The sequence below is a fragment of the Rattus norvegicus genome, chromosome 4, assembly GCF_021556685.1.
Source record: "Rattus norvegicus strain SHRSP/BbbUtx chromosome 4, alternate assembly SHRSP_T2T, whole genome shotgun sequence".
Taxonomy (NCBI): Eukaryota; Metazoa; Chordata; class Mammalia; order Rodentia; family Muridae; genus Rattus; species Rattus norvegicus.
Window position 1 is genome coordinate 32,012,489 of NC_141537.1, and position 16,267 is coordinate 32,028,755.

The 16,267-nt window shown below is 40.3% G+C and overlaps 1 pseudogene across 1 annotated transcript; it reads right to left on the reverse strand.

The window, feature by feature from the left end:
* Window positions 1-264: 264 nt before the first annotated feature.
* Window positions 265-14,630, reverse strand: Samd9l-ps2 (sterile alpha motif domain containing 9-like, pseudogene 2; annotated as a pseudogene). The gene is made up of 2 exons (XR_015686363.1): window positions 14,542-14,630; window positions 265-5,110 (listed from the first exon to the last, which is right to left on the reverse strand). The product of XR_015686363.1 is annotated as a sterile alpha motif domain containing 9-like, pseudogene 2 (transcript).
* Window positions 14,631-16,267: the final 1,637 nt, after the last annotated feature.

Below are 16,267 nucleotides of genomic sequence, written 5' to 3' on the forward strand. Positions count from 1 at the left end.
CTGGGCTGTATCTCTAACCTTACTTTTATCCTATTCTTAGTTAAATCCCTGGTGTGATAATGAAGAAATAATTCAGAAAAGTCAGTTAATTTACAACAAATTTTTATTGACCAGTTACAGTGTGACTCAGAGACCAATTGAAATGTTTTAAACAATTATATCTACTTGGGAGTACATACTGAGGATATGGGAATGGCTGATGCTACTGTGGCTAAGCTCTGTTGTATGGATATATTTCCTGTCCTACAAAGTTTCCCAGAACTGATTCAGAGAAAAAGAAGCAAACTGTGTGATTATAATTAAGCCAATAATGCCATGCAAATTCTATGGGCTAGGAAGAGTAAGTACAATGAGAGATGCAAAATAACATTGTTGAACTAATATACCTCCTCATATTACTTTTATGCCATATGCCAGAGGGCCCTCAATGGAAAATCCAAGGTAGAAGGACACTCTCTCTATGTTCCTTCCACTTCTGAGTGGACCAGAATACACAGAAGTCACGGGTATTTTTATTTTTGCCTCTGTTCCATATTCTAGTGAGATTAGTTGGCCTTCAGCCTGGCCATCCAGCAGGCATAGGATGTCTTTGACCTCTCCTTTTTCCCACACTACTCCACTCTGCCAGAAAGAATTTGAATCTTGTACTTCACTGAAGTAGCGCTCGATTTCAGCCTTGTGAACAAGACTGTTAAGACCCTTCTTCTGCCCCTGGTAGAAGAGTGTGCTTGGCTGCCTGGACCTGCACATGTGCTTGTACTGTCTCCTGAAAGATCGATTCAAGGATGAGACATACTTTTCTATCAGTGAGGAATCTTGATCTAGCTCTTTGTTTTCTGGCCAGAATAGGAGACAGGCCAGGAAATAAGGGTCAGGATACGAATGAGTTAGTCCCACAATCTGCAGGACCTCTCTGAACTTTTTTTTCAGTGTGCTAAATGACAGGATGTGCTTGGAACTAGGCTTTAGACAACTGAGAATAATGTTGGCCAAAATGAAATTTTGTGTGTCCTTTATCAGTGCCTTTGACAATTGCTTGTTTAAGGTATGCTGTAATAGGAAGGCATAGTGTTCCACTATATTTTCCATGTTGTTTGCTTCTTTGTGGTTTGGGTTAAGATATTCAAGGAGTCCTGAAAATGTATCTGCTCGCCAAGCTTTTATGCGCTTCCTACAGTTCTCCTCTTGGAGTAACAGATCTTCTTTGCCCTGTAACTCCTGGCAAAAACGTTTTGCATATTTCTTGAAACAGTGCCTGACTTTTCTACATAGTGAGAGTTCTGTCAATTCTTTTGGAGTGTTCCTTCATTTCAGAAGACCCATATAATCCAAAAAAAAAAAAAAAATCAAAGGATCATTTCAAATTCTGTAGGAAGGTTGTAAAGTTGCTGAGAACTTTGGGTTCTGGAGGGATGGTCCCCTTTCCAGATAAAAACTGTGCCATAGATTCTTTTGACATTTCATTTTCTTTATGGAAAGGAGGTGTGAGCTGAAGAAGCTGGATAGTGTCAAGACCCACTTCTATTTCCCTGAAGAAGCCAGCTGTATTTTATGTTATTCTTTGGAATGTCGGTGGTGGCCAGACCTCAGTTTCATAGTCTTTACTGTCAGTTTGTTCCTGAGACTTTTTGAAGGCTTTCAAAGACTTTTCACCAACATCTAGGAAGCATGTTAGATCATCCACACTAAGACTTCTACAAGTGTTATTTTTACCTAACAAGCATCTGATGTCACTTTTGTAAACTCGACCAAGTGTGCCTGAAATATAGGAATTCTTAGGTGCTTTCCTTTTGGCCTGATTTGCCGAGACCAGAGCACTGCTAAAGTTCTTCTCTTTAAGATAGAAGTGTCTTGCTAAAGCTCGACAAATGAATGCATTTTGTGGGAATCAGTTACTTCCTGCAGTCAGGACCTTTTCAGTTTCCTCATCCTGCAATTCTTCAATGAATGGGGAAAACAGTGTGTCTATTTCAGCTCCATGCTCCTTGCATTGTCTCGTAAGCAAGAGAGTTTGCACATCGTGCCTAAATTTCTCTCTTCCTAGTCCAGAATCATAGAATATGTTCTCTTTTAGCATATTCAGTGCAATCTGACACTTATCCATTCCGTGGCTCATTTCCAGTTCTTTTAAACAGTGGATGGCAATTAGAGGGTGAATGATACGTATACCAGCATACCTCCCATAATCTGAAACTTCAGTCCTTATTAGAAGTGTAGAATAGGTTCCCATGTTGTCTTCTACAGTTTTGGGTTTCCCACGTTTAATTGTGAAAGTGATTCCCAAAAATATTTCACACTGTGATACTGAAATGTTAGAGTCTATAATGTAAGTGTTCAGTAATGCCAGATAAGAAATGAGCTGGGCTTTTCTGCTGTGAGCATCCAGGTTCTTCAGTGTATTCTTCACTACATTCTTTATATAAGTTGTATCAAAATTGTCTTTCAAGATCATGAAGGAATAAAAGTTTTCACAGTCCTTATACTCCTTTTCTATTCCTGCAGTTTGGCCTCAAAGGCTCTTTTTTCTTTTGGAGAGAGTTGGTATTTTAGTGAAATGCTATCAGCTAATTTTGCACTTTCATCTGGATTCTGAGATCTCATACAGTTTAGGATGATTACTAAAGTTTTTTCATATCTCACACCCTTTTCTGCTATAAAGGAATTGATGGCATTCTATAGAATATAGGTTTTCTGTTGTTCTTCGAAATCATCCACAAGGAGAAGAACGGGAATGTAATCCTGGTGGCTGGAAGCCTTGTAGCTGATAAGCTTGCTTACTTGCTCTCCAATCTCTCTAAAATCGGTTGCTTTGTTTTTCAAGACAGCACACCGGAACTTCTGCCTTAAGTCCCAGAGAACATGCATAGCCAACGTTGTACCTCCACAGCCTGGGTGATGGTACAAGTTGATGACTTTGGCAAATACTGGTTTAGGAGAGTCTGCACACTGCTGTATTAAAGTTGTTAGCTCTTCAAAATTATCTCTTTTTACAAAAGCTGAAGATTAGTTTTCAGAAGAAAAATAAAAGTTCCACCAGGATACTCTGCCTCCTCGATAAAAGTGTTCTTCTCTCAATTTCTTAAATTCTAGGAATTGAGATTCATCTTTCTCTATGTCTTTGTCTCTACACTCATTTTCACAGAGGATTTCCAATGCACTCATGATGTCTTCATCCATTTTCTCCAGAATAACTGAGGAGGAACCACAGGAGGGCAAAAATCTCCTTGAAGACTGAATCACTGATTTCAGTTTGAGTATGGTGCTGTTGACCAGTTCTATGTTTAAAGTGGAAATGCTATGTTTTGCTAAATCATCTTTCATTTCCAGTCTTACTTGTAGGAGATCACTCCATTGTTGGTAGATACTTGGGTTTACACAGATGCATAACATATTATCCATTCCATTAAAAACTTGATAGAAAGCACAGAAAGTCTCAAGGAGTGGATCCTTTTGATTTTCTACTGGAGAAAGTAAGAGAAACATCACCAAAACCTTCCCCCTTGCTATTATATTTCCATCTGTGAGGAATGAAATGACCTTTCTAACACCAGAAGCTCTATCTCACTGCCATAAATGTGGCTCTAGAGGTTGACATGACAAGTCTACTCTGCCATTGCAGAAGATCCAACTGGGCTGCTCATAAAGTTTCAGAGTGGAAATTTTCTCTTCTATGGTAGTTTTTTCCTCATAATGACTGGGTAGGTGAAGGTTCGCTACCCTGCTTTCTCTGTAAGCTTTGACCACTCCCTTGATGTGAGAGTAAGGATCAAAATCTAGCACAGCAAACAATTTAATTTCCTTTATAATATCTAAGTGCTCCATTTGTGTTGATACACAGGAATTTGTTACAAGAATGTACCAATCATAGTAAGATTTATCAAGTGAGCCTTGGTGTCTGGTCAAAAGTTTAGACAGTTTTAGTCCTTCACTGTCTTTCTTAGATACCACCACACATTCTTCAGCTGCTTTTCTAGATGCTATCAACATCTTTAAATTCTCAAGAAATTTTTTGAACTCTCTATCCCGTTGTTTGGGGTTGCCCAGGATATCCCGAGAGCTAGCTCCTTCTCTCACAAACAATGAAGTATCTTTGCTTTGTTTCCATGTTGTACCTGTGCAAGTTTGCAACATAACGTAGAAATACTTTTCTTGACATATAGAATGTTTGGGAATAACATCCACCTCGATGACAAATCTATTAGATTGTGTATTGTTCAGCAGAAGGACTTCCACAAACCTTGGTTCCCGGATACACGCCCTGGCTTCATAGATATCACTGTCTTCAAAATACTTTGTGATCATTACATTGAAGTGGTTAATAAAGATGTCTTTACTGGTGACTTGCACACCAACAATTTCCCCATGTGGTTTGTCCTTTACTCCAAAATGGATAGTACCATTGGTACGTGTATTCATGCAAGCTGCTGCAAATCGGAACGTCTCGTTGCTGAATTTCATCTTCATTTGCTCTTGTGTGGCTGTCTCTGTGTTTGTGAAGGCTTTGAATTCATGAACTGGGTCAATGAGATTGAGTGGCCCTGTCTCAGCCACTCGCAAAATAGAATGTTCTATGTATCGTTTGGCATCATGGGCAAAATTAAAAGGGTGTGGCATGCAAGACATCTGTTCTGATTTGGGCTTATTACCTTTCATGTCTTTAGTCTCTACATCACCTAATGTGTTTATTTCCATAAGACTTGGTTCTTGTTCCTCATTCTGCCCTGTCTCTCTAAGACCAAGGTCACTGTTCAATGAAATTGAGTTTTCTTCCTCACTGTTACTCTTTTTTGGTTGTTCATTTATAGAGAGTGTTTTATTATTTAATTGTCTGGAATCTTGATTGTGACCTTCAGGGGAACTAATTAGTTTGTTATACATACGTTTTATCAGAAGTGCTGGACCCCGTGGCAAGCCCATTTCTCTAAGATCCTTTTCAGTTAGTTCCTGCAGGACCATCCCTGTTACCTCTTCATCAAACACGATTTGGGCATATTTCTCATCAATTTTAAGGTCTTCAGTTATCCATTTTCTTATGTGTTCTTTGGTCCAGTCTTTGATCAATTTAGGTTGAGTTGCGTGCCTATCCATGTCCAAGCTTCAAAGTTGTTCCCTGAGAAACGTAATATGACAATATCTTAGCATTATACTTTATCATGGAAATCACACAGGCAACTTGGAATGTAACCTCATACAAATTATATAAAGATGCATGATAAGTTTTAAAAATAACTTTAAACCATATGGCAGTCATTCTATAGTATATATTAGACCTGAGTATTTCCCATTTCACATGCAATTGTAATTGTGATTCTGAAATAAACAGTAGCTGCTTGCCAGTTGATACATTCCTTGTCTTTGATAATGTTCCCTTTAAGACTTATCTATGTGGAAGTTGGGATTTTGTAACTTAAAAAAAGAATACTCAGAAACAAAATTATCTGTTTTTGTAGAATAATGTTTTAGTTAAACTTTAAACATATGAACATCCAGAAAACTTAATATTCTTAAACTCAAACTGGTCAGTAAACATGATAATGATCTGAACAGGCCAAAGCAATTTTAAGCATAAAGAATAATGTAAGGGTATCATAATACCTGATCTCAAATTATACTCCAGAGTTGCAGTGAAAAACCAACATGGATTTAGCACAAAAACAGTCTCAGAGACTAGAGGATCCAGAAATAAGGCCTATAGCCACAGTAATCTAAATTTCTACACAACTGTCAAAATCACACATTGAAAAAAGTATAACCTTATCAAATGTTTCTCTGGAAAAACAGGATATAAGGAAGAAAAAAAACTAGGTGACTATTTCTAGATTTTAAAAAGCAGCCGTGAGCTTCCTGTTCTCCACTGGCTAGTAGTTATAGCTATTTCTGTACATTAGGCATCTGTACGGGCACCACTGGTTAATGTGTACATAAGTGACAACTGTGTTTAGGTGTGTATATGGTGTGTGTGTGTGTGTGTGTGTGTGTGTGTGTATGTGTGTGTGAGAGAGAGAGAGAGAGAGAGAGAGAGAGAGAGAGAGGGAGAGAGAGAGAGTCTGTGTATGTGTATTCTGTGGTATGGACAGTGTGTTTATGTATTATGTGTGTGGTGCACATGTGTTGTTCACATATGGTATAGCATATATGTGCGTGATGTATTTCTTTGTCATGTACGTATCTGTATAGTATATGTTTATGTGGTATAAAAGTATATTTTATTTGTCTGATATAGTTGTTGTTGTCTCAGCTCACTGCTGAATAACTTACCCTTTCTAGCTCTTTCTGAACTCTGGCTGTGTGATTCAACTGATCTGTTCTAGCTCAAACTCTTCTCCAAGGTACTTATTCGAACTGGCTTCTCAGCTCCTCAATGAATTACTCTGCTTGGCCTCAAACTAACTCTGGCAGTTCGTTCTAATCTTCTGACTCCTTTTTTATTCTCTGGCTTCAACTGCCTCTGCTGACCTGCCCTGCATGAACTGCACAAACTCAATGGAACTCATGAATGAAATCAACCATACTGCATTAACTTCATTGCCTGAACTGGTTCCCAACTGATTGACCCTCCCTGACTTCTCTTTCCTGTGCTGTTCTTGTAAGAGTTGGGTGGCTTCTATAACTAACTCATCTATCAAATCTTTCTCTGATTTATTACTTTGCCTCCTAATTGGACATCACTTTGAAAGGTAGCAGCATCCTTTTACAAAGTAATCTTACTTTCACTGTTAGGAATTAAAGGTGTACACTAATGGTGTGTCTGGTCAGATCACACAGACCTACCTTGAGGGTCTTTAGATGTGATCCTTACCAGAGCAGTTCTTTTGATTTTTGTACTAAAATTCCTCTGTAATGTGGTATGTCCATATACCTATAACTGGTATGTGTGTGTGAGATGTGGGGCTGGTGGGCCCTCTGTTTTTAAATTATCTCATACAATGGCAGTGACCCATTATGTGTCCTTTGCTGGTTGAATCACAGGGAAATAGAAGCAGCATTCTTCTTAAGTACAGTGACTCTCATCTCTTCTTCCCAAGCCAAGCCTGATATCATTTTATCTCTTATTACAGAAGCTTCCTCATTGTTTAAGGTTAAAGATCTGGGTAATGTAGTGATACTCTGATTAAAATTAAAAAGTTAAAAAAAAGAGTGTGGTTGGGATATAGTTCCATGGCAGAACCCTTTCCTAGCAGGTGGATGGTCCTGATTCAATTCCAAGTGCATGAGCACACACACACACACACACACACACACACACACACACACACACACACACAGATGTAACCCTTTATAACATCAGAACTTCCTCAGCTCCCCACCTCTACAATGGTGGTTGAAAAGTAAAGCAATATTTTACAGGATCTCTCTCTCTCTCTCTCTCTCTCTCTCTCTCTCTCTCTCTGTTCATACTGGGAACACAACCATCTGTTAGGCATGGACTCTATACTGAGCTACATCCTAATCTTAAACTATTGTATTTGTGATAGTTTTGCATGATTTTTCCAACAGTCTCAAAAACATTTTATATGTCCACACAGCACAATGCAGAAGCTCCGGGTTTATAGGTGACAATGGTTTGGGTAAAGAAGTATTCCTACAACTGGCTCTTTTTTATGACTTCAACTTTAAATGCTGGATAGACTGTAGGAATGCATTTGAAACCCCTGGGCCTTTGATAGCGACCAAAATGCCACCTTGTGTGTATATAGGAGAAGAGGCTGTGGCCAGGAAAAATATCTGATGGTTAAAGTAGGTCTCTTTCCAGCCAGGCTGTTCCATAAAGGGGGCAATATGAGGGAAACCATTGCTGTTCTTGTTCATCTGTTTCAGAGGAACTCACGGGAAACCTCTGTGTTAACATGGGAGAGGGATGCTGGCTACTGCTTGGAGAATCTTCCCCTGTATACTTAGGCTGATTGAGCAGTTCCAGGGTTCTGCACTCTTATTAGTCCTCCATTCTGCAGTCTGTTCCTAAAGAACTTTTATCTTGATATCTTTGGGGATCAACAGTGTCAGAGAAACATACTGTCACAGCTGTTGACTTCAAGGCAGGGCCTGAGCAACAGCCCAGGCATGCCCTAACTTAAGGTAGGGCTGGAGCCCAACAGGGCACACCCTGCTTCCTCATTTCGGGGTCAGGAAACTGCACAGGTTTGTTTCAGTTTCCTGAATGATATATTACAGCAATGCTTTTCCCCAGATTATTACTGCATGCTAGGTGTAAAAGAAAGACTCAGCGAAAATGGTGGCTAAACTTCCCACGTTTCTGCCTTAGATTAGATGTAACTTTTGACACACTACATAGTATAGAGTTTGTAGTTGGTTATGCCGTTCTACATCATTTAGTATGCTTAGATTCTTGGTAATCTGCAGTCCCGTCCACCTCCAGAACACTCTATTGTTCCCTCAGTGGGCCGTCAACAGTCAGCACTAGGCCCAGTTAACAGTACGGGATGAAAGAAATGATACTCTCTTTCCTTCTAGAATATTTAACAAGGAAAACATGCATTTGATAAGCCTATGCAATTGTAGAGATATGGCTTCATTTTCAGAATTAGGTTTTTGTGGAGAGCCACAATAACATTCGCCACCACAAGATGGCGCCGGCTTCCACTGCACCCCACGTGGAACGCAGTGATAGCTTTTGCCATTACAAGATGGCGCTTGCCTCTGACCCGCCAGCCGACTTCCTTTCAGGAAGTTAACTGTGTGCTCATGTGCAAGACTGCCTTCGTGCCAGGTCTTTGCCCACTCCGGGGCATGCCTAATGAGATCATGGGTAAGTGACCAATCAGGTGTGGATGCGACACGCTAGGGTGTATATAAGCCCTGCCATGCCGGCGCCTCAGGCCCCTCTCTTTAAGATTCAATAAATGTTTAGCTGCAGAAAGATTCGTGTGTCCCCGTGTGTTCTTGCTGGCAAGATAGCGCGGGGCATCTGGTGCCGAAAACCCGGGATAGAAACTCCACACCATAGCCAGGCACCGAGAGAGGGGTCCTCCATCCGCGGAGAGAATCCAAAGCTGCAGGACGCGGGTAAGCTCTGAGAGATATGTTTGGTCTTGATCTGTTCCACTTCACTCCCCGGCTAGAAGATGCGGCAGAAGTTTTTGTTATCGTTTTAGCAGCCTTCATGCTTTCTCTTTTGGTTTTTGATTTTTGGCTGCTGCTAGACAGCGTCAGAGGTCATATGGGAGCCGCCCAACTGTAATAGCAGGGCAGAGAGTGCTAGGGGAGTTACAAGGCAGCATGTCAGAAATAGAGCGGGGTAAAAAATTAAAGAGCTCAAGGAGAAAAGATACATATAAGCAAAAAGGTCCTTCCAAACACTCCAGATCTGAGGAAGTGAGAGGTTGGGGAAAGAACGCCCCGGGAGAGATGAAACAGAGAAAGGAGAAAAAAGTCTTGAAAAGGAGAAGTCTTTATCCGGTAAAGGAATTAGAGGCTTCAGAGCTTGATAGCTCAGAGACAGACGAGCTTAGCTCCTCTGAGGAAGAAGATTTAAAAGATGAGGCAGCTCGCTATGAAGAAGAACTTCACAGAGTCATACTGATCAGATTCGATAGAGGTAGACCGCCTGAAAAATTTACTCAGGAGAATCAAACAAAAGGACATCTCAATGCCCATGCACAGCTTGATGGAGTTAATGTAATTGGGTTGTGAATAAAAATATTCAGGACTGTGTTTCACTTCCATACCATTTGTGAATGTCAGTTGTGCTGCTCAGATATCCCATAATATATCTTAGTATCTTACAGGAATTTGGTTTCAACACGTTGATGGACTAGTCCAGGAATTGAGACAATCCATCGTCCATATCAACTCCACTCGAGTGGATGGTCACCGTATAAGTGGTGGGAAAGGGGAAATCCTACCTCTCTGCTGACTCCTATTGGAATCTGGGTTCCCTTTCGTGGAACACCATCTGGTTTTTTCCCTCTTTGTCTATTGTCTTTCCTTGGTGCACCAAGCTGTCCGTGTATGTCAGTTTATGTCTGTGGTTTTTGTTTCTTGTTGCTTAAATGTTTTATGTTTCATGTTCAAAAGAGAAAATGGTAAAAACTTTATCTGCCGGTCGTTCACATCTTGATTTGGTTTTAACTCGTTTCAAAAAAGGAACAAATGAATAAAAGCAGTTTCAATTGGTCTTTAGAGCCCTGTACCTGTAGCCAGGAGTCTAGGTCAGCTGGAGAAGCTGCCCAGGGGCTAAGCGTCTGCACGAGCTGATCTTAAAGGTGCCAGCAGCTCCTCAGCTCCTTTGGTACAGGAGCTAATAGCTGTTTCTCTTAGAAAAATCCCTGACTTATTATTTGACTCAACAGGTGACAAGGTGCTTCTCTTAAAATCATAGCTAAAAAGGTAAAAATGGTGCTTGGTCTAAATATTAAAGATATGTGTAGCCACTTCAATTTTGTTTCTCATTGGTTTTAAATGTATAAATATGCTCTACATGCCTTGGTCATGGATTGTTGGCTTTTAAATTATTAGATATGGTTAAAAAGGTATAATATTGGTAACAGAAAGTTGACATAAAGCTGGTAATTTGGATAAAGTCATTCTAGACAACATATGACATGAGCCAACCTAGGAAAATAGGTCTAAATTGAGATAATATTTTTATAGAATTCTTATTCTAGAAACCAGGCTTTTAAAAGAATTTAGGACAATGTCTCTTTGTTGAGGTACTGGAGACTACACCATCGTGCGTTCATATGCAGGAATTGGCAGTCAAACTTTGTAACATGAAGGACAGACTTGGCGTTTTAGAGACTGGATTTTGGAGACTAGATTGTTGGAGGTTGAGTTTTGCTTTCCAAAGTTGTGGTTTGCCCTGAAGCTATCTGTATTTTGATGCTAATTCCACTGCCCCAAGAACAGCTGCCTAGTCAGTACTCAGAACTCAGGTGACTTTCCAAAATTGTGGCTGTGCTCTGGTGTTACAAGGAGAACTGAAAGATTGTGATTAAAGATTGCCAGTGTTACATTGACTAACTCAAACTTATTTGTAATTAAGAAAAATCAAACAGGTAGAGATTGTTACAAGATTTACACAGGATTGATGAGGTTTTAGAACTTGTGAGAGCACTACAGCCAGTTTGTTTACTCCAACTGCCGTTTCAAGATAGATTTAGAGGATTGATTTTGAGTTTTCATTTCGTGAGCTTGCTTATAATTTTAGAGAGCACATAAAGTGATATCATTAGGAATGGCTAACAGCCTTGTATTATGTAATTTTGTCGCTTCTTCAATGTTAGAAGTTAGAACTTAAGTCTTTTCAGTGTATATGGAAATTTTTACTACAAACTTCTGCTTTCAAAATGAGCTTTAATATTTGGGGAGTAGCTGTTACACTACTCCAGAAAAGAATATTTGAAACTAATTTTAAGCTTCTAAGGATATGTTAATTGGCTAAGTACCTCACCTTACCAGAGGACTTAGGTCTTTGTTATGCACATTGGAGATAAAGCTTCAGCTGTGTTAATACAGAATTGTAGGCTAGAGTCATGGAAGTATTTTAAAAAGAAACCTGGTAAAACATATCTTATTCCAAACAACAGTTAATTGGTTATTACAAAATACTGATATTTGGCCTATTACATATACAAATTTTTCAGGCAAAATTGATAATTTTACTCTTTACATGCTTTTGTACTTCCTGTATATTTGTAAATGCAACCCATAGGAAATGTGCTTACTGTATTTATAGGTGGTTCATCTAATGAAAAGGCTACATGTATGATTGGATCATGTGTTTATTCTCTTGAGCTTCTGTTGCTTCAGCACAGATTATTAAATTCTGTGCTTTAGCCACTGTTTTTAAATCAAGCTTTCAATTCATATACTGAGAGCCAATGTGTGGCTTGTGTTTTACAATTGATTTCAATTACTTAATGCTTTACTAGAGACAAGTTTTCTACATAAAATCAGTGAGTGATGATTTCAGTGTAAATTGTCTGACAACTCACTGTCCTTTCAGTGCTCTGGCTCAGACAACTAAACAAAACCATAGACCCAGCTCTTTGAATATGGTAATAGAGTTGATATAAAAAGAAGAAGACCCCATTTGCTTACTTTCAATTCCCAGCCTCGCCCTGCCAGCTCAGGGATTTCTAGTAAGACTGAAATTGGAAAATATTTACAGGTTTTGACATTTCTAATTAATGCTTATGTTTAGGTAAATAAAGTTTGTGAAGTACTAGAGAGATGGCTTAGTGGTTAAGAACACTAAATACTCTTACTTTATAGGACATTAAGAACTCAAACTGGATTGCCTAGACTCCTTAACAAGGGAGGACAATGATACCAGACAGATTATAGGCCTTACATAAGAACAATTAGTCAAAAAATCTCATTCTTTATATATCCAAAACAATAATGCTAGAGACAATAATTTGGTATACAAGTCAATTTATAAATACAAGTGCTCAGTGTCCTCAATTTAATCCTCGAGGACTTACCTTAATAAATAATATCTTTACTATATCTTAAAAAATAAAAAGGGGGAGTTATATACCTGTATGCTATGTATGCTATACAATTATTTAATAATACTCCTTTTATTTCCAATTTTAAAATTTGTATGCCAAGGAACTCCGAGTGTTTATGACACCCTACAACTAGGCATACTTCTGCCTAGGTGAAATAGAAAGATTCACGTATTGGCATGATCCTGTTCAGATATTCTATATGGAGAAGAGGGAATGTTTGTGTTTTTTCCACAGGATGCTACAAGAGTATGCCAGCTGCCAGAGGTGGTTGCTGAGACTTGCTGATCCTGGTTGCATGAAGATTCAGCTCTCGTGGTTCAGGTCCCTGGAGTCATTCCTCTGCCCTGAGAGGAAGATGGAAGATTCCCCCTCATCTTTTGTCATCACAGAGATTTTGGCATTGCTGCAGTCAGTATTACCGCTGCGTGTGTCCCGTCCCACTGTGGCCTACGCTCAGACCCTCTGTACACTGCTGCTTCCTGGAGAAGACTGGACTCCAGCCGTTGCTGCCCCCCTCATTCCCCTGGTGACTCTTGCTGCCTTAACTGGTGTTGTCATTTTGTAGTCTATAGCTTCACAGGAATGCCACCTGCGTGAAGCTGCCATGGACTGCGGAACTCTGCCCTAGTTGTGCAGATCTCAGACATGGTTCCATTGCCTGCTGGTTGTTCCAGAGATCCTGAACTGTCCTGGGAAAGACCTTGTTACTTTCGCTGCTATTGTAGCAGCCATTACTGCTACAGCCATTGTATCTACAGTGTCTGGAGTTACCCTCCCCCAATCTATTGTTAGTCAAGCACAGTGGGTGAACTTTCTGGAGTAGTTGCTAACAATTGGGAATTATAAATTTTATTATAGGAGCGGCTTGACTACGGCCCTTGGCGGTAACAGCTGAGGAGAACCAGATGAGGTGCCCACTACTTATCGGGGGTGGCTCTGTTTGGTGCAGCCCTATGCTGTGGATTAGTGTTCGTGCTATGGTTGGTTTACAAACTCAGATCTCAACAGAAACGTGACAAGGTCGTTATCACTCAAGCACTTGTGGCCATTGAACAAGGGGCCTCCCCTAGAATTTGGTTATCTATGCTCAAGAATTAGTCGGTATCTGAGTTCTCTGCTCTTGCACCCCATGGATCTGTGGATCCATTACACTGGGATGAGAGAGACTCAATGATTCTTTGATCAGCCCTTCTACATCGCTGAGGTTTCCTCATTGCACGCGATAGGGTGATCATGATTTCCCCACTAACTCATTTTCTGGCTGGCCTCTTTCATAGAGTTCACCCTAGGTCGTTTAGCAGTTACTGTCACACAGCACTGCAGTATCCAGAGACAGGCAACTTTCCTCATGCACAGACCAATCTAAGACACGGGGCCCGGTGGCGATAGGATTACCCTTCGACGGATAAGGCTGTGACATAGAGGAACGACCTAAGACAGGAGCCACAGCAGATGGACGTAACTGCAGGGACCTAGACCAGCCTCATATTAATAAAACAATAAGGGGGAGATGTGGAGAGCCACAATAACATTCGCCACCACGAGATCGTGCTGGCTTCCACTGTGCCCCACGTGGAAAGCCGGGATAGCTTTCGCCATTAAAAGATGGCGCTTGCCTCCGCCGCACCAGCCGACTTCCTTTCAGGAAGTTAACTGTGTGCGCATGTGCAAGAGTGCCTTTGTGCCAGGTCTTTGCCCACTCTGGGGCGTGCCTAATGAGATCATGGGTAAGCGACGAATCAGGTGTGGATGCGCCACGCTAGGGTGTATATAAGCCGCACCATGCCGGCGCCCTGGGCCCCTCTCTTTAAGATTCAATAAATGTTTAGCTGCAGAAAGATTCGTGTGTCCCCGACTGTTCTTGCTGGCGAGATAGCGCGGGGCAGGTTTTGTTTGCCTTAGCGACGAGGGCTCCTGTAGTTCAGGAGGGGGAAACAGATTCACTATGTAGCTGAGGCTGTCTTCAAACTCAAGATACTTCTGCTTCAGTCTCCCAGATGCCGGGGTTTCAATTGACTTTAGACATTAAAGAGAGTAAACATGCCTTTCAATACTAGAAACTTACCGAGTCTTTCCTGGAGATTTCTTTTTATAAAAGAAACTTGAGCTGTGTGTTCTTGGAGCTATTTCATTTGGAAATGTGGCAAAGTCATGTTCTGTAAGTCACCAGAAAGCAGATAAATATGCAGGACAGAGCTGGTCTTCCTAAAAAATGTATTTGCTCAGAATATATTATATCAAACAAACAAAAACACCAGTAAAGTCAACATCACAGTAAATTAAAATGCAAGCTAACGGACTGTTGTTCAGGAAGTGTTTATGGTACAGATTTCTCCCTTCAACTTCTACCCCAAGCATTTTTAAACAGCACCTTATAGAACAGTCAAAGGGATACTCTTCTTAGATACATCTTTCCCCATGCTTAAACCATTCTGGTAAAATAAATACCCAGTAGCATGCTGCAGGCTGGCCACTCTCCTGCTCTGCACACTACTTGCACTGTGATGTAAACCTTCCTCTCTGGATTTAACTAAAAGGGGAAACAGAAAATCTAACAGGACTCTCCTCTATTCATTCCAGAAACACTGCACATCAGGAATTTCCTCTGCAGCTCACGTATTCTTTCAGGCAGTGAGGGCTGCCACAGACCTTGGCTACTACATGGGCTGTTTTCACTAACTCAAAACCAGAGGCTGCCAGGAGACACCAAAGTGATAGACAGATTCTGAGATAGAAAACACTTTCACTCCATGAATCTCTCTCCTGATAAGTAGAACATCTTATCTTGTTATGATGTGCTAAACTCTTCAAAAATTCCCTTAGAAACACTAAAATGTCAAAAATTCTGTAATCTGCTTCCAACATTCTAGCAGTTCAGAACATAATTCAAATCTATGATATTTCTTCAATGAAGCGTTTAAAAAGCCTAGGGATTTTGCAAATTTTAAAAACATCTTGACGTTTAGTGTTGGAACGAAGTAAATCAAATTGCTATGATAGGTTTAAACAACCTTCGAGAATACCAAGTTGTTAAATCTTTGCTCCTTAGAACCTCCTACCTTCCTGTTTTAAAGGGTGAAAAAAGAATCTTATTATGTTAAATTCAATGCACCTACAGGACACCATGCTCCAGAGAACTTAGCCCTTAAAACTCTCCCACACTGAGCAAGGACAAGTGTATCTTCACCTTAGGGGTCCAAGACAGCTCACTTGATCTCCAAGCCCTGAGAAGGATGCTTAAAGAGAAAGAAACTTCCCACTTTTAGCTGCAGCCCTGGGGAGCTATGCACACTGAGGATCCCAGGAACTGAAACTAAACACAAGCAAGGTAGTTTTGTTTTTGTGAAAAGCACACTAATACTACACAATAAAAAGAAAACTACAACAACCCTCCCCACACACACACCATTTCCTTAGCTCCTTTGCTGTCTGAAATAGATGTAAAAGGAAAACTTAAATGACTAGGCCAGAAGGGTGCGGCCTTTGATGGATTTGCAAACAAAACTTGGGGGAAAAACATCTTACATTACATAGAAAGGAAGGTAGAAACTGACATTATCACATAGACCCTAGGTTCCACCACAACTTGTTGTTGTTTAATTTTGAAGTCCTTTTGCTTTATTTTTCAATCTTTCTTATCTGCCTGTTTGTCACAATGAAGAACTCGCTCATTATTCTTACCAGTTCTCATTATTTTAACTGTAGTCAACAGAGCACTTCTGCCCAGGAAAGCATTTACAAGTTAGTATCAGTTAAACATACTCCTACATATCTAATGTGCTGCTTCTACT